We start from the raw sequence: 26,787 nt of genomic DNA on the forward strand, positions 1-26,787 counted from the left end.
TACCAGAAGCAGTAAATATGTAGCTTAATATAAAATATTCTATAAATGTGATTTTTTTTCCTTTTAGTCTCTAAACTTCTTTAAAATACATAGAATTTACAAAGGAATAGATTATGATACTTTATTATCAGATTTATAATACATATACACATAATGAATATTAGGAGAAGAGTACCACAGGAGTGGGGAAGGATTGTACTTCTATGCAAAGTTTCTATATTTTATAGGAATTAAGCTACTATTTATATGAGGCACATTGCAATGCATTAAGGTATATAGGTTAATTCTTAGAACTGCCACTAAGAAAATCATTCAAAAAATGTATTAAAATACCAACAAAGGAATTAAGATGAACCACCAGAAAATATTTGCTTGATATAAGGAGCAGAATAATAAATAAATAATAAGAAGCAATGAGATGTATAGAAAACAGAAAAACACAATGGCAAACAGAAATCTAACCATTTCTCTAACAACATTAAATGGGAATGGATTGAACCCTCTAGTCAAAAGCCAGCGGTTGTCAGGCTGGATAAAACCTGATACATAGAAAGGACTGATAAAATCCAAATAAGCTCTGCAATTTGATTAATATCATTGTGCCAATGTCAGTTTCCTGCTTCTGATCATGAAATGTGGTTATGTAAGGTGTTACAATGGGGAGAACTAAGCAAAGAGCGTATGGGAACTCCCTATCGCATTTTTGCCTGTTCTTAAAACTATTTCAAAATTTTAAGTCAATTTTAAGAAAATCTAGTTCATGTAGACAGATCTAATTTAGATGCACAATATTCATGCCAAAGCTATGCTTCAAGGAAATAACAAAGCAATTCTATGAGGAATAGTTATTGGTACCCAGTTCACTTTCCTCGGGACAAAATCAACACTTATTATAGTCAGACAGTGACTACATTTTCAGTTCCAGTTAGGAACAGGCATCCACTCCCCTCCCTCCCCCCACCATAACTGTTAATAGTAGCAGCAGATATTTTAGGTTTCTGTGGAATTAAGGCATCTCTATCCAACTATCCACATTAAACACTAGGAAAATGTTTTATCCCCACAATGAGCTCAGTCCTGGAAAACTTATGGCCACCAGGTTGCACAACCGTTATAATGAATGGTCCTAAGACAGCAGGCTTTTTGTTTTTGGTTTCTTATAACTAAGCTAAATAACCAGTCTTGGTGTGTGTCCACTGTCTTTCAAGTCTGAAGAAAGAGATATGAAGCTCATGCCTTGTTTGTTTTTTAAATTTTTGTTCTGTCTTACCCGCCCCCCACCCTGTAATTAGAAACTTCCTGAACACCAATGAGAGGGGAATCGGGCTCACTTTCCAACACACTAGCCTGTGTAACGCAACCCTGGTTTTCAGTGAATGCTGGAGGGTGTGTGGTCTGACCAAAACCTCTAAGTCATGCTGCTAGAGCAAGATGGGCTTCTCAGAAAAAGTGAATAAGAAGCAAAACCCCAGCCTGGAGTGTACAGTCACTGCTCTGCTTACAGTGATAAAGACGAGAGGAAAAGGGAGGGGCTTTTATGAGGGTTGTCACATTTAGAGGGAAGAAGGAAAAGAATCCAAAGGATCCTTTTCTCTTCCTTCCACTCCACCTGTAGAGCAGAGGAGGCCCCAGGAAGCTCTTCTCTGAAGCCATGGAAGCTTCTCCACTGGAGCCAGGCTGAGTTCAAGTCCCTCTCCTCCCTTCTCTACCTCTGGGCTCCTGATCTTCCGTTTCCTCATCTGTAGAATGGGGAAACGGTCCCTACACCTCACATAGGCAATGAGAGAATGAAATGAGAAACTGTATGCAAATTCCAACCACAGTACCTCAGGAACCATAAATAAACACAATAACAATCTGTTATACTTGTCATTTTTTATAACACTGATGCTTTCCCCAAACTGCATGACCTTTGTGAGAATTATTTGGCTCTATGGAGATTTCTAAGAAGTTTCAAAAAGGCAAATTTTTTGAGCACTTTTTATAAAGACTATGTACTTTTTGTACTTTCACACTTGACAAGGAGTTTTTGACAAAACTTTTAAAATACTATTATTTCTAATCTATTAAAATCCAAAAGAATTAAAACATTGGGACACTGACTTATCCACTGCCAAGTTCAAAGCCTTCTCCACATGCAGGATGTAGAAAGTATTCTAAAAGGATAAAGGGCAGGGAATTATATTTCCACCATCATACATACACTAAGGCATTGCCAAAGTGTTAAATTCTTAAGTGAATTTGCTAATGTTTCTTTTTCTTTGCTTTTTTTTTAATTAACCTAGGCTAAGCAAAGAGTTTGATACCACCCATAGGCAAAGAGAAATGAAGAAATAGTAGAAATTAAGATAAGTAAATGAGCGATTGCTGTTAGAAATGTTTCTCAAACCATAGTCAATTTAGTACAGAAAACCAGTAATGAGAACTTCCTTGCTTCTGAGGAAATATAGTAAAAGCATGCTTTCAGACACAGAGGCTTCTCAAGCCAGGAACGCATCCCTAGGGATCCTGACCCCACATCCCTAACAGGACACCTGCTGTTCTCCAGCCAAAGAGCATGCAACTCCATTTGAACTGATTTTTGCCTCTCCAGTTTCATTCTTAAGGTATCTTATACAGCTTCTTCATCTCTCAAATTTGTATTATTGAAAGTTCGTTATTTAAACAAATGCATATGGAATTCCTACTAGTGTTTTTCAGAAAAGGGATGGATTCCAGTGGTTTAAAATAGAAAAAGACATCATAGATCCTAATTAGATAAGTTATACCCATGTATGTTTAATATGTCAAAATACATTCTACTGTCATAAGTATATAAAAATAACAAATAAAAAAAAAAAGACATCCTAGAATCAGTCAATAACTGTGCTGAAAGGGCACAGATGTAGAGAAAGGGAAAATGATCAGTGGGCTAGCACATGCCTGCAATCTCAGCTACTTGGGGGGCTGAGGCAGGAGGATCGCATGTTCAAGGCCAGCCTGGGCAACTTAGCAAGATCCTGTTTCACAGTAAAATATGAAAAAAGCTAGGAATGCAGTTCAGAGGTAGACCACCCTGGGTTCAATTCCTAGTTCAAAAAGAAAGAAAGAAATGGAAAGAACTAAAAAAAAAAAAAAAGGAAAAGGAAATGCTTCCTCTAGGAAAAGGCCAATAGGACCTTGGAGATTCTCTGTCCACCTCAGGCTCTGGCTGGTGCTGTCCTCCACCCCCTCACCTTTAGCAGACAATGTCTGCCTGGCATTCAGATTCTGCATGAATTCATTCTCTGAGATGAGCCATCGCTTACCTGTCTACTAGGCCAGGACCCTTGTGCTTCTCCATGATATCCTGTAGCACAATGTCATTTTCTATATCTCCATTATACAGAGTGCATGTCTCCCCCAACTGTGAACAGCATGAGAGAAGTTCTGCTCCCCTCTCCCTGCTCTCCTGTTGGACCCAGGGAATCACCCCATTGCTACTGATAGAAAGATGAATAAATAACTTGGGCACATGCAGGTGTGCTGGGGACAACCAGCCAGACCACAGAAGAGTCCATTCATAGACTCTAGAATGATAAACTGGATATCTTAGCAATTATTTATTTGAACACTGATGTTTTTAAATTCACTTGTTCTACATCTCCCAGGTACTGAATACTTCAGTGATTTATATATACCACCTCATTTCTTTTTCATAACAAGATAGCAATTTTTATTGTTATTTTTGAGATGAAAACAAAAAAATCAGGTTGAGAAAGGTTAAGTGATTATTTTAACTGAAAATGATAAACTAAGGCAGACTCCCCGCCTGTGCTCTACAAAAGAACAACCATTCCTCCGAAAGACTGAGAAACTTTTTCCACGTCACCTGGGTTAGATGGCCCTAGAGCCCTGACCTTGTGTCTCATACCAGGTCTTTCTTTCTACCTCTTTCTTCCACTCTACAAAAGACCCTAAAGGACAGGCAGAGATTCTGAGATATTATACAATAACAAGAATTATTAGAAAGCCTTAGCAAGGAGGTGACATGATGGAGGAAGCACTTTTACTATAACAAAGTAGCCCAGACTGATGGCTTATGCAACAGAAATTTATTTTCTTATTGTTCTAGAGGAAAGAAGGCCTAAATCAAAATACTCAGGTCTGGATTTTTCTGAGTCCTCCCTCTTTGGCTTGCAGATGGCAGCCTCCTTCTGGAATCCTCACAGGCTTTTCCCTGGGCACATGTGCCCTGGGCATCTGTCTGTATTCAAATGTTCTCTTCTCATAAGTGACACCAGTGTGATAGAATTAGGGCCCATTTTACTGGTCTTATTTTAAATTAATCACCCCCTTAAAGGCCTTATGTCCAGTTACAGTCACATTCTGAGGTACTGGGAGTTAGAGTCTCTGTGTGTGAATTTGGAAAGCACACAATTCAACCCATAACACATTTCAATAATATAAACATAACAGTTAAACCAACAAGCATACAACATTTAATAGAGAGAGGTGGCATTTGCTAAACACAACCAATACGAGAAGTCCACATGTGATATGATCTGCATCCAAGCCAGGATTCTGGAAGGGATAATCAAAGAGACAGTTCAGCCCCTTTCAGATGGGGCAGCCTCCCTCATCTGCCTATTTTAAAAGCTCTCTAACACAACCCAAACATTCTATATAAATGAAACCCAGTACACAATGCAATTTCTTGTACTGCTTCACAATTGGGAAGTACTCATTCAAGGGAACCTGTCATTTTAAGAGTCAGGAAACTGGCCAGTCCCATTCCACAGGCTCATTACAAATAGCAGGAATGTCTCCTCAGTCCCAAGCCAGTCAGCTAGCCGTCTTCCCTTGATCATTCTGGCTTGCTGTTATTTTCCATTGTTTCACATTTTGGTGATCAAAACCAAGAGGCCATTCTGGCTATATTTGAAGGGCATGAAATTCTGAAGTTGGAGGAAATATTCATCATCGCCACCTAGAAGTCTCCTCACTGTGCACATTTGAAAGCTAAGGCCTAAAGAATATACCAACCTATCCAACGTCCCTCCACTAGGGAAAAGGTGACCATACCCCTTTACTTCCAATCAGGTATTCCTTCTTTAGAATCCTATCCCACATGCTAAAGATAAAAGGGAATAGTTAAAAGAAAGGAAAAAAAAGACATAGATACATTTTAGTTTGGCTAAAATTTTAAGTTATCATGTTATTATCTGCTGCTGTAGCGTAGGCTCAGTATATAAATTTGAGGAAAATGAATAATGAATTTCTCCATATGATTGGTTAAATAAAGCTTAAAAAGTGTCATTTTTATCTCTTATACTTTTCTATGTTCAAAACGTAGCTGTTATCTACTTACAAATATTAGACAAACTGTTGTGTTTTTTTTTTTTTTAATTCCTTCTCCCACACAGCACATTATGGAATGACAAATATATGTTCCTTCACAGGAAATGTAGTCTAATGATGCTTTGCCTTCTACTTAAAAGAAACTGATAATGGTATACACTTTGTGTTAATACTTTTTAAATGTATCTAACAATGTGGCACAAAATGCTAAGCAATCTGCCATGCACATGCACGGTGGCACACACCTGTAATCCCAACCACTCAAGAGGCTAAGGCAGGAGGATCACAAGTTCAAAGCCAGCCTCAGCAATTTAGCAAGGCCCTAAGCAACTTAGTGAGGCCCTTTCTCAAAATGTGGCTCAGTGATTAAGTGCCACTGGGTTCAATCCCTGGTACAAAAAAAAGGGGGCTTTTTTTTTTTTTTTTTCCTACAGCTTTCTCTCTCCAGACTGGAAGTTTTGCAAATAGCTCCCCTAGGGAGTGTTTGTGTTTTGTTGAGGGTTCCACCCCCCTCTTTAATTGCTGCCTTTTTCATGACTTCCTCAAGATTGCCACACCAGGGAAAGCCCTATCTTTCCTCTAAGGTAAACAGTCCAAGGAAAACCTCCAGCAAAACCATCCTAGGGAAATATTTCCTGAGATCCCTTTTTTTTTTTTTTTTTTTTTCTGGATAAAATTATCAGCAGTCTGGGTTGACTTTGCTTTTCAACTAGCACAGGAACTATTTCAGGCTGGTCCTGTAGTTCAAAATAGAGATGTTGACTAGAAGTGAAACAAATTGACAAAAATATACAACAGGAGTTCAGGATGCTCAGAGGGGCTGTAGAACCATAAAACACAGACCAGCACTCCCCAAGTCCTGGACGGTATAACATGACACAGGAATTTAGATTCACCGTTCTTGTCTCACCTTGTAAGAGTTTATAGATACTGTGAATGACAATCCACTTTAGAAATGAAGAAGAAGACTGGTCTTTTGCAGGATTAAGAACTCTATAAATAAAAAGTATGTGTTTGAGAGGTGTATTTTAAGGGGTTCTTAATCTTCTTAGGTGTCGTGGACATTTGGGGCAGTCTGGTAAAGCCTAGGAACTCCTTCACACAGCATAACATTTTAAAATTCATGAAATAAAAGCATCAAATTATAAAAGAAACCGATTTTGATGAAGTACATGGAGTCATGCAGTCTGTAGATATTAAATGATCTTTAATCATGCATTGGAGCCTTGAACTACATTTTTCTTCTGTTTGTGGACTATACAAAACCAACATAATTCTGAAGTCTGAAATAAAAATTTTGAGGACAGAGCAAGTTAAAACATCACAAAAGTTAAAATAACAGAAAACAATTTCTTTTTGTACTAACTACCTCTGTGTTCACCATAATGAACATGTAGCACACCTTGAATATTTAGGTATTATATGTAGCAAATACAGATTAAAGTGAACTAGAAGTACTGTCATTTGCCTCAAAATATGAAATATACATTTCTTCCACCTTTGATCAACAAGCTAGGAAAGAGTGCCAAGGACATTAATAAAATCGGTAAGCCTGTAATCCCAGTGGCTACGGAGGGTAAGGCAGGAGCGTCTGAGTTCAAAGCCAGCCTCAGCCAAAGTGAGGTGCTAAGCAACTCAGTGAGACCCTGTCTCTAAATAAAATGCAAAATAGGGCTGAGAATGTGGCTCAGTGGGGGAGTACCCCTGAGTTCAATCCCCGGTACTGCCCCCCCCCAAAAAAAAAACCATTCTATAAGTAGGTTTCAGTTCAGCTTCTGCTGATGAGATTCAATGGGTTTTTGAAAATTCAAAATTAACACAAACAATGTTCAATAACTCTCCCCTTCATTTTACAGATGAGGAATTAGACAGGAGGAAGTTAGATAACCAAAGCTAAACCATCCCTTAACCAATATGGGCTGAACCAGCAATAAAGTGTACAATGACTTTCAATCCATGGCAAAACTACAGCACTTTCATCTTAAGAGGATTTATGAGAAATGGCTACTGAACTTAAGAAAAAAAGGATGGTTTTGAACTTTGAAATAATTCAAGAGTCAATATTTCAATAATACTATTTTAGTCCCTTATAAAAATACCATTTTTATTATGGTAACCAGCTGTTCTCTAAATCTTTAATTTTGAGAAGTGACTTTTAAATACAAAATGAAGGATTTATGTGAGGTTGAAGAAAGAACATCCTGATAGCATGACTGTAAGGAAGATCCTCTTTTCAATGGTCTACTGTTATCCCTAATTAGACATCTTTATGTTTTAGACATCTTTACTTTGCAATTTTTCATTGCTGTTTTTTGTTTTGTTTTGTTTTGTTTGTGGTGCTGGGGATGGAACCCAGGGCCTTACACATGCTAGGCAAGTCCTCTGCCACTGAGCGGCACCCCAGCCCTATGTTGCAGAATTACACTGCAGAATTACAAAATCGATAAAGCCCTACCTTGAGGACTAACATGCCCTCAGAAACCTGGGGAAGTAGACAAAAGGCTGAGGAATGTTCTATAGGCCAGACCCAAACACTTGGCTAGGGATCCAGTAAGGGCAAGGGAGGCCAACGATTAAACATTCAAACTTCAAAGGACAATAGCAACCATTCTACAGACTAGAACATGAAGAAAACAGATTCCAGAATGCTGGCCCCTGGAACAGGAAAGCCATTGAGATCTGCTGAAGTGTAGAAAAGGCCTAGCAACCAGCCAGGTGAAGAATCCAACAAGAGTTTGAAAAGAACAAAGGCTCCATTCCTGCTGACTAGAGCTGGAAGTCAAGCCAAGCTGTGACTACTCCCTCCTCGTCACTAATTACCTTAGATAAAAGGATCTGTATTCTACACACCATGGATTTCTATGGATTTTGATCTGAGGTTATTTTTGATTTGGGGCTTTGTTTTCATTCAGTTTATGTTTTGCTCAGTGTGCTAGTTCATTTTAAGGGTTTTCAGCTTTTCTTCTTCTTCCTCTTCCTACTCCTCCTGCTGGCCTCCTCCCTCCCACTCTAAAAGAACCCAAGCATCTAGCTCTTTGCACCTAGCATTTAAGCCATAGCTAGCGATAAACCACAGAACATGGCAGACTGGTTTTATTTTAGGTCCACATCCTCAAAACCTGAAGAGGCTCTCCATACCACACACATCTTTCTAAGTTTCTCCAGTGAATTTGCATTGCCACCCAAGGAAATGACTTTGTTCCCTTTTTCCTCTGGAGGCTCTCACCTCCCCACCCCCATGCTTAGTTTGTGACCTCATCTTTCTTCATTGAGAGAAAACAGAAAGCACCAGAGGGAGGCTTCCCATCTTCCACCAGCAAATCTGCAAACTCCCCTGGCTCTGCACTTGGGTTCTTCTCTGGTCACAGAGGAGGTGGCATTCTTCCACCTGGTATAGACCTGGCCCCGTGCACATCTCTCTGGATGGAAAAATCCATCCGTCTCTTTCTCAAGGACTTTACTCTGATGACCATGACTTTCTTTCCTGAATCATCCAACTTTACTTTTCAACCAGATTATCTGATTGGCAAACCTGTTAGAATCTCTCCATTCAATCCATATTCATTTTCCCTACTATATCTCCATTTTTAGACTGTTTTAGTGACGAACTTCCCTAAAGAAACATTACTCACCCTGGATTCACAGCTGTGCCATTCTTGTTCCCGTTCACTCCCACCCCACCCCCACTTCTGCTCCCATCACTCCACCGACACTTCTCATCAAGATCACCAATGACCTCTATCAGCTCAGACATGCTGGTCACTTTCTTAAGCTCATCTTACTCGGCCTCTTTGTTTCCACTTTCCCCACTTTGTTCCCATGACATCATTCTTGGTTTCTTCTTAGCAAACTCCTTTACAAATTCTCTTCTCTGCCTACAGCCACCATCTTAAGCCACGCTGTTCTGTTCCATTCATTTCCCATCCATGGCATCTCATCTCTTCATACATGGGCTAAAATTACCTCCCAGCAAAAAAGCTAATTTGCTTATTATTTGTAGGTTTACTTTTGGTCTCTCCCAAGACGGAATGCACTCTACCTGCTTTATTCACTCAGGTATACCCAAAATACAGCACAGTGCCTATGAGGTCCAGTACTAATCACAACTTACTGAATGAGCAAAGGAATAAGCTGCAAACGGCTGGTTGATCGATGATTTCTAACAAAGCAAAATTATTTTATGAAAAAGGAGAATAACAAAGTATTTAAATTGTTTCACACAACATTTGCTCTTTTCCTAAGTATTAACTAAAAACAGAAATTTTTTCCTATTACTTTTCTAAGCATGCCATGTGCATTAATAAAGAGGGATATAAAGTTTTTTCTCACGGAAATGTATACTTTATACAAGAACATTCTTTTCATTGTGATGATAAAAAGTATTTGCAGAAATTCTTGCTATCTATTTAAAGTATCGTTTTGATTGACAAATTGGTTGATTAGTGCCTTAAATATTAATGTGCTAATTAAGCTCCTTATTAATACATATAATGTGTAATATTAAATGATGACTATTAATCATTAATACATAAGATATACTGGGCCATTGTCACGCATCTATAATCCCAGTTACTCAGGAGGCTAAAACAGGAGGATCGTAAGTTCAAAGGCAGCCTCAGCAACTTAGCAAGACCCTTTCCAAAAATTAAAAAAAAATAAAGACAGGGGATGTAGCTAAGTGGTAGAACACCCCTGAATTCAATCCCCAGTACCAAAAAAAATAATATAAAAAGCACTGTATGTTAAGTAATTCCTTCATAATTAACATGGATTAACTCATTATTAATATACATAAATACAGATGGTATTAACATTAATAATTAATATTAACACTTTGTGAATAAGTATTATTGCCTTATTTTAGTAAGTATATGCTATATCATAAGGTATGTTAATACCTCATATTAGTGCATAAGGTATTAATCAGCCAAATAATTTGACAATCTGAAAGATAATTTAAATAGTAAGAATTCCTACAACAACAAATCTTAGAAAACTGATTCTTCCATCATTTTTCATTGACAACAGATGCATCATTGCAGATAATTATAAAGATGGGAAAATTTTCATGTAAATATTGTGAATTTTTATGTATTTCAAATAAAAATTCCTGCTTGTTGCCAGCTCAGGAATAAATACAAAGTAACAGATTACAAATAAGCATAATAGCTTTGCAATTAAATCTTTAATTAACCAAGTAACTTTTCAAATTAGAAATTTTGCTGTACCAAACTGTCCTAAAATGCATTAGTAGCAACTTCTAAGAATCACTATAATAGGACTTTGAAGTAATTATCTGAACATGTTTTACGATTTTACATTAAAAGTAGACTACCATGCCATAAATTACAGAAATGCCCTGGTGTTTTCTATTTGAGGTCTAAGATTATGACTTCAGCTACATATGTAGTTTTGATAAAATGTCTTATTTTTTATTTTCTTTAAAATATAGACCTGTAAAAAACTTCTATGGAGTTTCAAAAAACAAAATTACAAATCATGTACTGCAACTTCCTCTATCACGTCAATCAGTAACCAAGTTATAAGTGCAGAACAATGGAGTTATTATGGAAACATGCTTTCAGACAGTGTACTTTCTGCACCCTTCCTTATAATTTTTTTGATGTTAACCATAATAGGAAGATGCTGACAACATCAAATAATATTTATAAAACTCAGAATACAAACCAGCCAATTAATCAATTGCAACATGTAAAGTACATCAAAATAAAAATCCTAAGACTTGGACAAATAAAAAGGCGCTTGATTTTTTAACATTTCTCCTTTCACATCTATAAAATGTACATCGTAACAAATGTTCTGCTAACTCATCTAGTTATTGTAGGAATGAATGTGGGAAGGGATGAATAAGCAGTTCTTTTATCAGTTATAGAGTGCTATGTAAATGGAAGGTATTAGTGGCCTTCTGATACATTTTTTCAAACTAGATAATCAGGAAATAGGCAATAAATAATGACAAAAATGATAAACTAAGCAAGTATAAGCTGGGTCTTGCAAATACATGAGCTTTCTATACTACAGAAGAAAACTGAAGGCAGGTATGATATTACACACCTATAATCCCAGCTACTCAGGAGGGTGAGGCTGGAGGATCACAAGTTCGAGGCCAGGCTGGCAATTTAGCAAAACTTTGTCTCAAAATGAAAAATAAAAAAGGGATGGGGATGAAGTTCAGTGGTAGACTACCTCTGGTTTCAATCCCTAACACCATACACACACACACACACATACACACACACACACAAAGAATATCAAAATTACACATATTATGAACACTTGTTTTCTATCTCAAAACATGCTGTTCCCTAAAATACCTAAATTTCCCTGCCAACTCCAAAAGTCAAGAAAATGAGAAGGAAGACTGAGGATGAAGGAGCAACTGATTCACAGCTATATGGGCCATGGCAAGCAAAATGAGTGCCATCTGGCCTATCATCTTTGACCCAGTTTTGGCTGAACTCTGATATAGATCACTGAGTCTTTCTAAAGATAATTGAATTAATCTAAAAGAGTAATTAGACTGGTAGGTGTGTAGCTTTACAAAACTGCTGATAGTGGAGCATTCAATTATTTGTGTTTATGTTGGTATAAAGGGGGAGGTAAACTATAGTTTCAAAAAATGTTATAAGGGTGGATTAAAAACCCAGAGAATAAGAAAACTGAGACTTGCATAACAAAACCCGCAAAAAATATAGTGCATTCCATTTTTACCTTGGGCAGGTAATGGTGTCCAAAGACTAGAACAATACCTGTTTTATGTACTGTTTGGTGGTAACACCCAGCGTGGACCCAGGGTAACTCTCCTCTCTCATACAGCTTCCAAATGGATACAATCTTTCTCAAAGAAAAATGTCAAAAATTACAACTAGCATTCTCTGACATTTTGCTGAACATTTTAAGAATCCTCAAAATACTCAATTATTATTATTTCTATTTTACAGTTGAGAAACCCACATGGGAATGAGCTAAAGAAATTTGGCTCATGCTGTCACAATTGTAAGTAGTAGGATTTTTGTTAGAAGCTGGAAAATTTAATAGATTGAAGAATCTATCCTAAGAATGTGTACAAAGAAGTGTACAAAATATACAAGGGTTCTAGATTAAATATTATCTATAATCCTGGAAAATTTTAACCACCTAAATATTCAACAAATTATGACTGGTCAGTTAAACATATTCACAAACTTAAAGCTGCATATGGTGAGAACCTTTTTAGCTCATATGGATAAACAGCCATCAACTGCATAGTGCCTGACACATACTAGGAACTCAATAATATTTAAAATATGAATGAATCAAAAAAGTACTATTATTCAAAATTATGTTCAACAGAAAACATGAATGAGGGAGAAGCATCATAGAAAATAGCATGTACAGTGTGATCGCAACTTTGTAAATCTACACATAAGTATATATTGAGAAAAAAAAGGTATAGAAGCATAGATGTAAATACAGGAATTCTTTGTATCCATGCTGATGCACACTGGGTACTCAATAAATATTCATTGGCTGAATAGATGGATGAGTGACATTTTAAAAGTAGTGACCTCATGGAGCATTATAGGTAACTTTTTCTTTTTTTCTATGTAATTTTTTATATTTAACAAAATGGAAACAGTAAGCATGATTTATCTTTGTAATAAACAATAATATTATAAAGCATTATCACTTTGGGACATACCATTAGGAATTTGGGGAAAAAGTAGAAGATATAGATGTATCTAATTCCATTTACTATTCAAGCAATAAAAAATAACAGATGTTACAATAAAATGACAAGTCTGATATTATATGGCTGATTATTCTCAGGGTTGAATCTAGAACCTGGGTCACATGGTTTCTAGACAAGTAGTCTTCCTGTTGCACCAAGATGCTTGACATCCCATAATACGGGTGAAGAAGCAACAATACCAATACTGCGGTATCCATCTTTAGACAGTTCCTTGCTTATAAGCGAAATGATTCGTTAAATAATTATTTTATGTCATCAGAAAACTTCAAAGTTCTAATAAATATTCCCTTTCAATGCAATATAAATTGCCTTTTGAGATTTGTGAACTTCATAAAGGCGTTTCCAAATTTGTGTGTATTGGAAAGGCACATATGCATTAATTTGGGGAGGAGTCCAGAGTTATTACAAAATTTGTAAAAGGGTCAGTGATCAAAAAGAAAGAAAAAAGGTTGAAAACAAGTAAACCTACAAAATATGCCAGCAAGAGAAGGTGAAAAAAATGATTATAAATACAAGAGGAAAAGGAACTAGGACTATTCTGTCTTCCTCTTTTTTTTTTTTTTTTTTTAATGTCTGGAACATATCTTGTTAATATGTAAATAATTCAATTTTTTTGACTTTGTTTTCTAAGTAGCAGCACTAGGAAAAACAATGATGGGTTAAAAGTACAGGTCAAATTGCCTGTATGGAATGAACTTTATCAGGCGCTAAGAAATCTATTTAATAATTTTCTTTTTCTTTAACTAAATGTGAAATACTTTAAAAAGTCACTTACAGTGTTAAAAAGAAGCAGGGTATTGTCCCATCAAATATGCTTGCCCTACAGGAAGTTTGTAAAACTTCTCTGAGCAAATGCAGATTAAACACTTCTCTATGCATTTCACAACTATTGCTTAATTTAAAATTTAACTCTTCCTGAACTCAGGGGAAACAAAGGGCCGTTTCTCATCCCAACATCCAAGTTGACTGGTGAGGCCTAGGACCTCTGGGAGGTAATTTTTAAGACTCATACTGAGCTTCTTTCACTAGATTTCCTAAAAAATACCTCTTGGGCCACGATTTCAAATTTATACAATAAACAGAAACAAAACAAAATACAAATCCTTCTTATACCCCAATTATGTTTGAGCTGAGCCCAATCTAATACTCTCCATCTGCTTTACCTGAATAAATGCCTAGATCATCAAACAGTATCAAGAGCACTTCCTGTTCTAGTGTCTGTGATGAAAAAAAATATTATTTTTAAGACTAAAATTATTAGAAGTTATAGGAGATAGAAAGAGTGTCTTTTTTCCTCCTTCCTTGAAACAAAATTGCTAAAACAGTATTTCACACTCAACATTTAACTGTGGGACTTGATCCTATCTTTTCAAGTATCTAGTCTTGAGCTGTTTTCCTACTGTGTCAAATAACTCAAGGGAAAATTCAATCAGAACACCGGTGGGTTTACATTTAATTTTTCAGTATTGTCTGTCTTTGGCGTGACACTGAAACACATGAAATACCCAGGAATGCTTTGCGTAAGTATCCAAAACCACTCTTTTTTTTTTTTTTTTTTTTCAAATAAAATTTAAATGAGTCCATGAAGGCGGTTGCTAAGGATCCTCAGGGCTGTCAAAGAGCAAGGCTAGAGTGCGGGGACCACGGAGTGGCATCACGTGTACCATAAACGCACACCACCTCGCTGCTGCCTTAAATGCTAAATTTCCGGGCTCCAACCGAAGGAAACAACTGATCGCTCGACTCCGCAGTGCATTTACACCCAGGAAAGCAAACTTGCCCCGGTGAGAAGGAAACTGAAGTTTCTGATCCGTGCATCGTTTCAAAAGCAAAAGGCACGCAGCCTTTGAAAGCAATGAGGTTCCCCTCCGTCCCCTTCTTCCTTCCGAGTGACTACAGACTAACAGCGAAGGAGAGTGGGAGAGAGAAGTGGAGCAGGGCAAGAGTAAAGGTATTGCTTACAGTTCCCAGAGTTACATGAGAATCTTCAGGCTTTTCTGTGCCTCTATTTTCGGTCAGGATCCCAGTTCAGCCCGAACTTCAGGAAAGTCTTATCCCTGGTAGGCGGGGCTAAACCGTGGGCTGGTCTCCTTGGGGTTCTGCACATGTTTTAAGGTGGAATTAAAGAACAAGAGAGGGAGAGAACACTGCTCATAAAGACTGATATTTGGAAGGTAAATAGTCAGTTATCAGAATCAGATGTTTGCAGTCAGAAAGCATGCTTAAAGGATAGATAAACTAACTTGTCCTAAATTATATAGACTTTGCGTTTCTCTGCGTGTAGAATTGCTTTTTGCCCTTAAGAACACACTACTTCTCTTTCTTCCACACAAGTAAGAACAAAATTGAAAACACAGTAAATAACCTTGCACATTATTTGCATTCTTTAAAAAGGCCAAGCTTATAACAAACCCTAAACATAAAAATGGATACATTTTTTTAAATGAACGATGTAGGACCACTTTAAAAATCACATCTATTCCCTTCTCTCTCCCTTTCCCTCCCACCTCTTGGAAGGAGACCCTCAGAGGTATACAAAAGTACATACAAGAGGAAGTGAGGGGAAGGGGAAAAATAATACAAGGGGGACAAACGAATGTCAGTAAAGGGGGCAGAGAGAGAAGAGGGGAGGGGAGGGGAGGGGAGGGGAGGGGGGATAGTAGAGGATAGGAAAGACAGCAGAATACAACAGACACTAGTATGGCAATATGTAAATCAATGGATGTGTAACTGACGTGATTCTGCAATCTGTATATGGGGTAAAAATGGGAGCTCATAACCCACTTGAATCAAATTGTGAAATATGATATATCAAGAACTATGTAATGTTTTGAACAGCCAACAATAAAAAATTAAAAAAAAAAAAAAAAAAAAAAAAAAAAATCACATCTATTCAAATATTTCGTCCCCCAAACTCTGAACACCTGAGTTGATAATTATATTCCTTTGTAAGTTTAAGGTTAAAAGCATTCCAAAGAATATAATGCAAATGTTGAGATTTATAGTTAAGAAAAATTAAGTCAGGTTGAATTCCAAATTTGCAATATAAACTAAAATACTTGATAACGTGAATATGAAGAAAAGTACATTGCTTAAATTCCATAGAAATCCATTCTAGCAGAATTAATTACTCCACTTGAATAAGAACACTCATCATAGCACTGGTCCTGTGTTATACTTGGGTATACAAGAAAAAAAATATGTGTTATTCCATGAGGTTGAAAGTGAAGTCTTTTTCATGTTATAAACCCTCTTTGTACCTGAGGTCCATAACACATTAGGAGCTCCATGAGCTCAATGGATGGTTGTTGAAAGCATTGTCTCTGATGTGAGGTCAAGGACATCCTGAACCTGACACCCAAAGAGCACTCCACTTAGTGCAATTTTCTGCATCATTACTGAAGAGAAAAATTTTATTTTTATGCTCCTTTCCACATAGGTAAAATTTGTGGAAAGGCAAAAACCAACCAGAGGTAAGGAAGAAATGGACCTTAATTAAATACATGTACTATTAATAGAATCAGATATCATGATGAAAGCATAGCTCTTGAGAGAGTGTTCATGAGCAATAGGAACTATGTTCTAAGAGCGAAATATCTACCTGTAGTTATCCTGTACATCTGCACCAACATTTTAACCTAAAAACTGAAAATGATATTTTTCTTTTTAGATATATTAGATGATTGTTGCTATTTTATTAAGCCTTCTTTCCCTCCACAATTTTTAAAAATAAGTTTTAAAAAAAGTGGAACAGAGAAAGCACTGATGATATGATTGTTACTCCTTATACAGAACTCTGATGGGCAAGGTACTCTGTCTTATCACTATACTCACTATATCACTAACCACTGTATTTATGACAGTAAACATCACTATTTAGATCTTGTTTAGAATTCTCATCTCACATAAGCACAAAAAATCCAAAGCCCATATTTTTCCAGTATGTCAGACACTCTTAGAGCAAGTTTTATTCGATCATCTTTTCAGCTTTGTCCCAAGTCAAATAAATATCTGTTAGACTTTAGTGGTTCCCAGGTTAGGCACCTTCCACTAATTTCCTTTTGGATCAAAAATGGTCACGATCTTGCCCCTTCATCCTCCTCACCATAAATCACTTGTTCACCTTCTGATTTTATCTTCAAAATTTTTATATCTGCATTTTTCTTTTCTTTCCATTTTACTGTCAAAATATTAACTTTAATTGTTGCCTCCCTCTTTATTACTGATACTAACATATGATCTTTATTCCTGCGTCTCTTTTCTGTTCTCAAGATCATCTTAGGCTTCATCAACAGATACACCTTCCTACAAGTCTAATCAGTTCACTGTCATACCCACGATATCCAGTTTTCTCCACTGCCTACTGACTCATACCATCACACTTTTAAAATGTTCCTTTTTTATTTGCAAGTGAGGTAGAAGTAAAAATTAAATCAGGATAACTTCAGGTTCTATGCCACATTACAATTTTATATAGTACAAATGGAAACATTCACCCTGTCAAAATAAATACAGTTTAATATACAGTAGAAATGTTTGGCTACCGACAAATTGGGTTCAAGAATTTTTTACAAAGCCAGGTTTTTCTCATTCATTTTTATCTACTTGTGGCAATAATTTAACAAGTTATTTTCTGCTCTCCAAGATCACTCTAAATTTGGGAAAAGTGCATGTCTAGTTTTAGTACTTTGGTCAGAGTGGGCGCAAGCCCAATTACTCAGCTCCGAGGCTGACTTGCAGGCACTTTAAAGTTTAAAAGATATTTATGCTCTTGGAATTTAAATGTACTGACGACAATGAGAAAGTCTGAGCCTGTGACCTTTGGTTGAGGTAATCCTGAGTAGTAAGAACTATTGCTAAATGGATTTCCAGTGTTTCTCAAGTAGCCAAACTCTGATAGATGTCACTAGAGGGTTTTTATAGAACTTTTGGCTGTCTAGGGCTAAGAAGATAACAGCATTTCTATATTTATGTCTGCAAAACTAGTGACTCAGCAGCTTCAGGAACACTTTGCTATTCAATTTTTCAAATACATTGTCAGGTACTGACAGTTTTGGGAAAAAAAAAATCTTTCTTCCTTCATGCTTTATATACAGGATATTTTTCTCTGATTAAAAATACAACGCAGGGCTGGGGTTGTGGCTCAGTGACAGAGCCCTTGCCTCGCACATGTGAGGCACTAGTTTCATTTCTCAGCACCACATAAAAATAAATGAACAAAATAAAGATGAGTGTATCTATAACTAAAAAATAGTTTTAAAAAAAGTAGAATAACGAACAACAAGTAAACGTAACAGTAGTCCACTTTTTGCTTTGAATATAGCCCTTGCTTCTCTGCTACTGCAATTTATTTATTTAGGTATTAGGGTATGAACTCAGGGGAACTTAACCTTTTAGCCACATTCCCAGTCCATTTTTAAATGTTTGAGACAAGCTCTTGCTAAGTTGCTTAGGGCCTCACTAAGTTACTAAGGCTGGTCTCGAACTTAAAATCCTCCCTTGTCTGCCTCCTGAGTTGCTAGGATTACAGGCATGTGCCACCATGCAAGTTGTGACTTATTTTAAAAGGCACATGTTTCTTTCTCTTCCTCTCTTTCTCCTCCTCCTTAATCTCTTCCCCTCCCTAACCTCAGAGAAACAGATTACCTTTCTCCCCAACCTGGGCAGAGTTATAGGTCCTTGAGCTCACACCCACTACAAGAACAAGGTAATCCAGACTTTGGAGATGGCATCAGATCTCAAAAATGATTATCTGCTAAATTAACAAGTGAATTATAACTCAGAACAGAGAACACACGGAAGGTATCCTTTGCATCACCTCTTTAAAATTCCCCTGTTCCTCCTGATGTGCAAAATTACAGACTCTAGGATGGAATTCCCTGTGTTTCTCCTTTGCTAGCAAAGGAATAAACTTCTTTTTCCTTTTTCTCAAAACTGTAACCTTGTTATTGGATTGGCATCAAGCACAAGGATCAAGATTTCAAGAACAACCCTTAATCTTCACCCAAATAAAAAAGTCACATACCAGATTTAGTCTCATTAAATTTATGATGTGGCTTTTTATTTTTTACTTTGAGGTTTCACTAAATTGCTTAGGGCCTTGCTAAATTGCTGAGGCTGGCATTAAACTCACAATCCTCCTGCCTCAGCTTCCCAAACTTCTAGGATTACAGGCATGTGCCACTGAGCCTGAAGAGATTAGCATTTGAATCAAAAGACCAAGTAAAAAAAGCCATGGCTAATCCATGTTGGCAGGCATCACCCAATCCCTCAAGGGCCTAAATAGAACAAAAAGTCATGTGCCTATCCCTGGAAAGAGCAAACAGGATCAGCACGGTTAGTATTTTCATGTATTTTACATCTCAGTAGAGGACGGAGACAAGGAACAAGATAAGATAATGACTTTTGAAGCCATCATGTCCAGGAAAGACCCCTCCAAGGAGGCAAAATTTCAAGTGAGACTTGAAGATGAAACCCAGTGTGAAAGGAATGTTTCAGACAACAAAAACAGCAACTAAGCATATACAAACCTAAACTGACACATAAAATTTAAAAGGCACACAAGACAATGCCACCAGAAATGTCTTGAACAGCAAAAGCTAGAGAAAATAAGAGAGGTGAAGTCAAGCTGAATTAATCAGAAATCCAAGCTGGGCACAGTGGTTCAAGCCTATAATCCCAACAATTCAGAGGCTGAGGCAGGAGGATCAGAAGTTCAAGACCAGCCTCATCAATTTAGCAAGGCCCTAAACAATTTAGAGAGACCTTGTTTCAAAATAAAAAAATAAAAATGGCTGGGGATGTGGCTCAGTGATAAAGCACCACTGAGTTCAATCCCCAGTTCCCTCCTCCTCAAAATAAAATAAATCAGAAATCCAAACTGAGTCATGAAGGTAGGATTGGGATTTGGTGGGTAGTCATGATAAATTGAAACAGCAAAGGCAAAGACAGAAATTCATCACAGAGTAAGTGCAATGGCAAGTCTGTTGCCTAAAGCTCTGTCCTTGTCCTTGATGCCAATTCATTAATGAGAACACAGTTTTGAGAAAAAGGAAAAAAGAAGATTTATTGCTTTACTAGCAAAGGATAAACACAGGGGACTCCTGTCCCAAAGGCTGTGATTCTGCCCATCTGTAGGAACAGGAGGCTTTCATAGAGGTGATTCAGAGAAAAATGAGATTAGGGAGGAGAAGTTTAAGGAAAAGAAGATTGGGAGAAAGAATAAAACATCAAATGAACCCCTGTTACAAGTCTAAGAGTTTTGGAGGATACTAGAGATAATTTTAAGAATGTACACTGGTGGTCAGACTTTAAGAACTCTGACAATAGATATAGGGATTTGGACCTGCAGTGAACCAGAAACTTCCCAGTTATCAAATATGCTAGTGGTTCCTTGCACTGTCCTTGCTTTAATTTTGTTAGTTGAGATTTCATTGAAGATGGGCACTAGCTTCTTGGAACTTAGCAGGGAATGACATTGTTACACTGATATTCAGGAATATAGCACGTTAGAATAAAGAATGGAGACACCAAAATGAGGAGGGAAAAAACCAAAGTGATTACTGTGTCACCAGATATCAGGGACTGGTGTCACCAAAAGCTAGATCCTTGTCCCTAATGCCAATCCAGTAGGTTTTAAGAACAGGGAAAAAGAAGTTTTATTGCTTTGCTAGCAATGGAGAAATACAGGGGACTCCTGTCTCATAATCTGTGATTCTCTCTATCAGGAGGAACAGAGGATTTATTTAAGGTGATTCAGAGGAATCTTGTTTCCCAAGATTGGGGAGGAGAGATTAGGAAAAAGAGGATAGGGCAGGAGAAGATCAGGGAGGAGAAGGACAGGGAGGAGAAGAACAGGAAAGAGAAGAACAGGAGGAGAAGATCAGGAAGAAGAACAGGAAGAGACGATCAGGAAGAAGAACAGGGAGGAGAAGATTGGGGAGGAGAATGTGAGGAAGAAGGAAAAAAATGTCAGTTTTAGAGCAGCAAGGGATATATTCAAAGCATGAAGTGAACCACTGTTATACCAAGACCTGGATGGGAGGAGCCCTATCAAGACGGAAAGAATAGAAATGGAGCGCTAATACCATTGGATAAAACTCAACTACATTAATGCAGCATACCACGTGGTAGGAGAAGATAATTCATACAAGACAGATGTTTCAGACACTCAACTTAGCATTAGGGTCTTAACAACTTTTACACAGTTTTTACTTAATACTATTTTATTAATATTTAAGAGTTTATCTTCCAATTGTTGTTTACTTTGAGGATTTATGCCCAAACAAGTAAGCCAATTTACTCTTAGCTGGAATTAACTTTGCCATCTCAAAAACTGTGAAAACAGTTCAAGGAAAAAAGGAAATTTGGCATTGCAAAATGTGTCCTCTATTTCTAAGTCCTCACATAGGCAGACATGAGTGCTTCAGGAAGAAAATCTTCCCAGTGTATGGTTCAGGTTAATAGCAGGTAGCAAGACTTCTGGGGAATAGCCACCTGGCCATGTGGTGGGAGAAGATAATTTTGTATAAATTGATGATTCACAGATCTAATTTCAAATTAAGGATTTAGTGCCTTATACATTGTAAATAATACACAGTATTGATATTAATATAGAATACATAGTAATATATAAGTAATACTTAGTAATACATTTGTAAGATGCACTAAAAATTTTATTAAGATTTAAAACTTAATCTTGTCACTTACTTTATAGAATAATGCCCAAATGAGTCAATTTATTCTTACTGGGAAATAGTTATATGAAACTTAGAAAAACAATTTGAGACAGAATGAGGAGATTCGAGATTGCAAAATATATGGTGCCCAAGGTAACATTGGACTATATTTACAGGAGTTCCATAGATTCAAGCTTGGTGCAGAGTCAAGAAAATAAGTCTTAAATTCCAAGGAATTATGTGGCTTTGACATTGATCATCCATAGGTATCATTATAGAACAAAACCAGAGGCGGCTCAGTGGTAGAGTGCTTGCCTAGCACATGTGAGGCACTGGGTTTGATCCTCAGCACTACCTAAAAATAGATAAACAAACAAATAAATAAATGTTTTGTGTCCATCTACTACCAAAAATATCCTTAAAAAAATAAAAGAACAAAACCAGAAGATTCTATTTAAATGTCATGAACTTTGCTAGATCCATAGGACACTTACAAAACTTGTAGAATGTGAAAGGGGAAAAAAGTTTCAAAAATGCCTAAAGTTAAACTTCCCATCCAAATGGGGGCTAGGAACAGTTTAACTTATTAAAATAAATGCGGCATTTCTTTGTCCTATGTTACAGAAGTAATGACCCTGAAACTAATCTTATAAGAGAGAGGGAATAAAATCACACACCTTATCTCCCAGACATGACAATGGTTACATTTCATTGTTTGTCATTTTGATTTTATGTTCTATGTTTATAGATATAATTTTAATAGGATTACACACCACTTCATAATCTCTAAATTTTTCCTATGCACAGCACATCGGAAGTATCTTTCTATGATAATAAGGTATTTTATTGGCTGTATAACATTACAATATATAAGAAGACTATAAAAAAGAATTTCTTTTTTTAGTAACAGGGATTGAACCCAGGGGCACTCAACCACTGAGCCACATCTCCATCCCCTTTTATTTTTTCATTGTGAGCCAGGGTCTCACTAAGTTGCCAAGACCAGTCTCAAACTTGGATCCTCATACCTCAGCCTCCAGAGCCACTGGGATTACAGGTGTGTGCCACCATGTTCTGCCAAGAATAACTTAGTTGAAGATTTTATGTCGTGTCCAGCTTTTGCTTTTCATCACTATGACCAAAATACCTAACAAGACTACTTAGGGAAGAGAAAGTTTTAGACTCATGATTTCAGAGTTCTCAATCCATGGTCAGCCAACCCCAATGCTCTATGGGTGAGGCAGAAAAATCATGGCGGAAAGGCACTGCAGAGGAAAGCTGTTCAGCTCATGGCAGCTGGGGAACAGAATGAGAGAGGAGAGAGAGAGAGGTTGGGGGAGGGGGGGGAAGAGGGGGGAAGGAAGGGGGAAGAAAGGACAGGAGGAGAGGGGGCAGAGGAAGAGGGGGAAAGGACCAGAAACAAGATGTAATCTCTAAGGTCGTGCCCCCAGTGACCTACTTTCACCAGCCATGCCCACTGGCCTGTAGTTACTACCATCCAGTAATTCATTCAGCAGTCAGTGGATTAATCCACTTGATGAGGTCAGAGCCCTAATCATTTCCCAAGAATTTCACCTCTGAACCTTGCTGTATTGGGGAATTAAGTATTCAAAATATGAGCTTTTGGGGGGACATTCCAGATCCATACCATAGTAACGACTTAAAGTAAATTTAGCCACCTTTGCTATTTTGTATAAATAGGATTTTTTTTTTTTTTTTTTTTACTGAGGATTGAACGCAGGGGCACTTAACCAAATTAACTGAGGCACGTCTCCAGCCCTATTTTGTATTTTACTTAGAGACAGGGTTTTACTGAGTTGCTTAAGGCCTCACCAAGTTGCTAAGGCTGGCTTGAACATTCTCCTGCCTCAGCCTCCCTAGCCACTGTGATTACAGGTGTGCATCACCGTTCCAGTCCAAGTATGATTTAATCTAATAAAAATGGTTTAACTTTACTCTCAGATAAGTAAGGCATGAAGAAGAAAGCAAGTTTAAGTTTCTAGAAACTGTTCTTGATATGCTAATGGGAGATATTAACATTTTACTGTTCTCTAGGTTGGTACTAAACAAACAAACCTTCTTAAGCCTACTTTAAATAGAGATGGCATCACATTTTCCTGTTACCAAAGCTAATGCAAAATTAACTCATTAGGAATAAAATTAAGGGGCTGGGGATGTGGCTCAAGCAGTAGTGCACTCACCTGGCATGCGTGCGGCCCAGGTTCAATCCTCAGCACCACATACAAACAAAGATGTTGTGTCTGCTGAAAACTAAAAAATAAATTTAAAAAATAAAAGAATAAGATTAAGAACTTATTACTCATTGACTTTTCTCATCCCCTATGACTTTCTTCACTTTTATTTGTAAAAATAAAAATGTAATGCCTAGTATACAAAACAAATATTTTCAGAGATAATCTTGTTATTATATAAGTGATATTTATATATTTTGTACTATATACTTTATTATATAAATAGTTTCGATCTATTTTATTTTGTGTGTATGTTCCTTAGAAAAATACCACAAGTTAGGGAAGTCTTAAAATAAAGAATGTTTTCAGTTTCTGTTCCTATTCTGAGGCCACTTCTCAATATTTATATAAAATCATGATGACTTATAAGAATGGTCATCAAGGTATTAGCTGGAGTGTTTACAAATCTGGTGGCCATCACACACAGGGACATTGATAAATATCTGTCCTCCCCCACTGAATGACTAATTAATACTCCTTCCTCATTGAGAGATGAATGTCTGTCAATCCTGAAGGGTATACCTATGGAATTAAGGTACTGCTGGGAGCCATTAGCCAAGTAGGTATGACAATTTCCTTGCCAGTGTACCCCATGTTGCAGTGACATTGAATGTAGGTGACCTTGCTCAAGGACCAGGGCGGATTAGGGTGTTCCCGGTTTAGGATAATCGGGTTTAAGGCGTTCCAGGTTTAAGATTATTCCTGCTGGGAATAGGGCGTATCCTGCTGCCTGAGTTCCCCTTGAGTTCTCACGGAATTCAGACAGTATATTTTTGGGAGATAGAAGCCCAGTGGAGTGGATTTTGGGCAGAGAACGTGGATTTCCCCAGAACGTGATTGTAGACGGCTGGTGTAAGTTCAGGAATAAAGAGTTGCTGTTTGAATCTACAAACTGTGTGGTGGCTCGTGATTGTGTGCCCAGCCAGACTGCGGCATTTGTGCCCAGCCAGACTGTGGCAAGGTACATTTTAAACTCCAAGTGACCTTGGACATGCTTGGTTCACAGGTAAAGGCAATACCTGTTTTCATACTGTTTCTGTTATAGGTAGAGCTGAGTTTACAAAACTCAGTCCCAGAGCTACTGTTGAAGTGACAAAATGTCATAGGTTTGTACTAGTAAGAGGGGAAATCACATAAATGATAATGTTATTAACTGTCCTTTCAAGGAAATTAGAAGGTTTACCGTTTATTGTGAGATTATGCCCTTCTCAAACTTTGGTGTTCAAATGGCATTCATATTTTTATTGGGGTGGTTGTTCATTTGTTTGTTTTTGGTGAAAGGGAGAGAAAAGAGATTTCCTGAACCATAATCTCCAAAAGTCTGGGGACTGTGGTTTCAAACATTTTCAGAAGGTCAAACTATTCCAGCAATACAAACATTTGCAATCTCATACCACATGAAATCAAGAAGGAAGAATTTACCAGGTGTGATGCCACATGCCTCTCTGCCCTCCAGAGACTCCATCCTTTCTAGTTACTTCATCCAGAGGTTCTTCATTTCCTTTGAAATGCCACCTATTCTCTTCCACATGGTCTCAAAATACCTGGCCCTGGATCTGACCCCACTCAGTCTCACCTTCTCCTTTACTCCAAAGCAACAGTGGAACTTCTTTTAATTTTAAGAATGCACCATATACTTCAGGTTGCACACTCTTCATATATATTCTATTCCTTTCCCAACACTCTATCTTGCTGACACCTACTTAATTTTCAATTTTCACTTTGAAGGTTTCTTCCTTATAAACCTGACCTGGTGGCACGCGCTATAATTCCAGATACTTGAAAGACAGAGGCAAGAGGATTGGAGTTCTAGGCCAGCCTGGGCAATTCAGGGAGATTCCTCTTAAAAAAAAAAAAAAAAAAAAAGAGCCGGGGCTGGAGCTCAGTGGTGTAGAGCTTACCTATCATGCACAAGGCCTTGGGCTCTACCCCCAGTACAAAATTTCTTCCTTCTAAAAGATCTTCCAGGTCAATATCCTCCTTTCTCTGCCCCAAACTTCTCTCCTTAATCACCTGTCTTAATATTACTAACTATAAACTCTGAGAGGACAGGGACTATTTTGTGTTGCATTATGCAGTCAATGGCTAGCATGAGGTGTATTAGTCAGGGTTCTCTAGAGGAACAGAAACAGCACCAACAAGAACTATAATTATAAAACCCTTTCTATAATTTTATATTAGGTTGGCTTACACCACCAGAAGCTGGATAATCCACAATGGCGGTCTGCAGGCTGGAGAGCTTCAAGAATCAGTAGCTGCGCAGTCCAAGAGGCTGAAGCCCCAGAACTAGAGGGATCAGCGGTGCTACCTTAGTCTGAGACTGAAGGCCTCTGGAAACTCCCTGGAGAATCACTGGCAGAGTCCAAAGCTTTGGAAGCCTGAAGAAGCAAGAGTCTGATATCCTCAGACCATGGCAGCAGCAATCATGAACCCCTTCAAGAAAAACTAAACTTGCACCTGTTGTTTGCTTCCGTGTTCTTTCAACTATTATTCCATCCACACCATCAGCTATTGGATGGTGCCACCAGTGCTTAGGGAGGCTCTCCATTTCAGTTGGCTATCCCATATGCCAATCATTCCTAGATGCACCCTCACTGACATGTGTGAAAGCCTTGGCATCTGGTAATCCAGTCAAGTTGACCATTCAAATTAACCATTACATGAGGCCTCCATGTGTTAATAATTGGTTTTCAAACAATAGTTTAAAATGAATGAATTCCTTCTACTTAGCATTCCAAGCCCTCTTATTATATTTTTATTCTAGCTATTGGACTCAACAACTCAT

The 26,787-nt window shown here is 37.6% G+C and overlaps 1 protein-coding gene and 1 long non-coding RNA gene across 2 annotated transcripts in view; one reads left to right on the plus strand and one right to left on the minus strand.

Moving 5' to 3' along the window:
- Window positions 1-15,122, minus strand: part of Pla2g4a (phospholipase A2 group IVA) — a 127,615-nt gene extending 112,493 nt beyond the window's left edge. Inside the window, exon 1 of the mRNA XM_027935024.3 lies at window positions 15,035-15,122. The gene's annotated coding sequence lies outside the window, so the exon portion shown is untranslated. The remainder of the gene's footprint in view (window positions 1-15,034) is intronic.
- On the plus strand, window positions 14,850-26,469 carry LOC117794600 (uncharacterized). The gene is made up of 2 exons (XR_004618477.1): window positions 14,850-15,023; window positions 26,184-26,469. It is a non-coding gene; the product is annotated as an uncharacterized lncRNA (long non-coding RNA).
- The last annotated feature ends 318 nt before the right edge of the window (window positions 26,470-26,787 follow it).

Source organism: Marmota flaviventris, chromosome 12 (genome assembly GCF_047511675.1).
Source record: "Marmota flaviventris isolate mMarFla1 chromosome 12, mMarFla1.hap1, whole genome shotgun sequence".
Taxonomy (NCBI): Eukaryota; Metazoa; Chordata; class Mammalia; order Rodentia; family Sciuridae; genus Marmota; species Marmota flaviventris.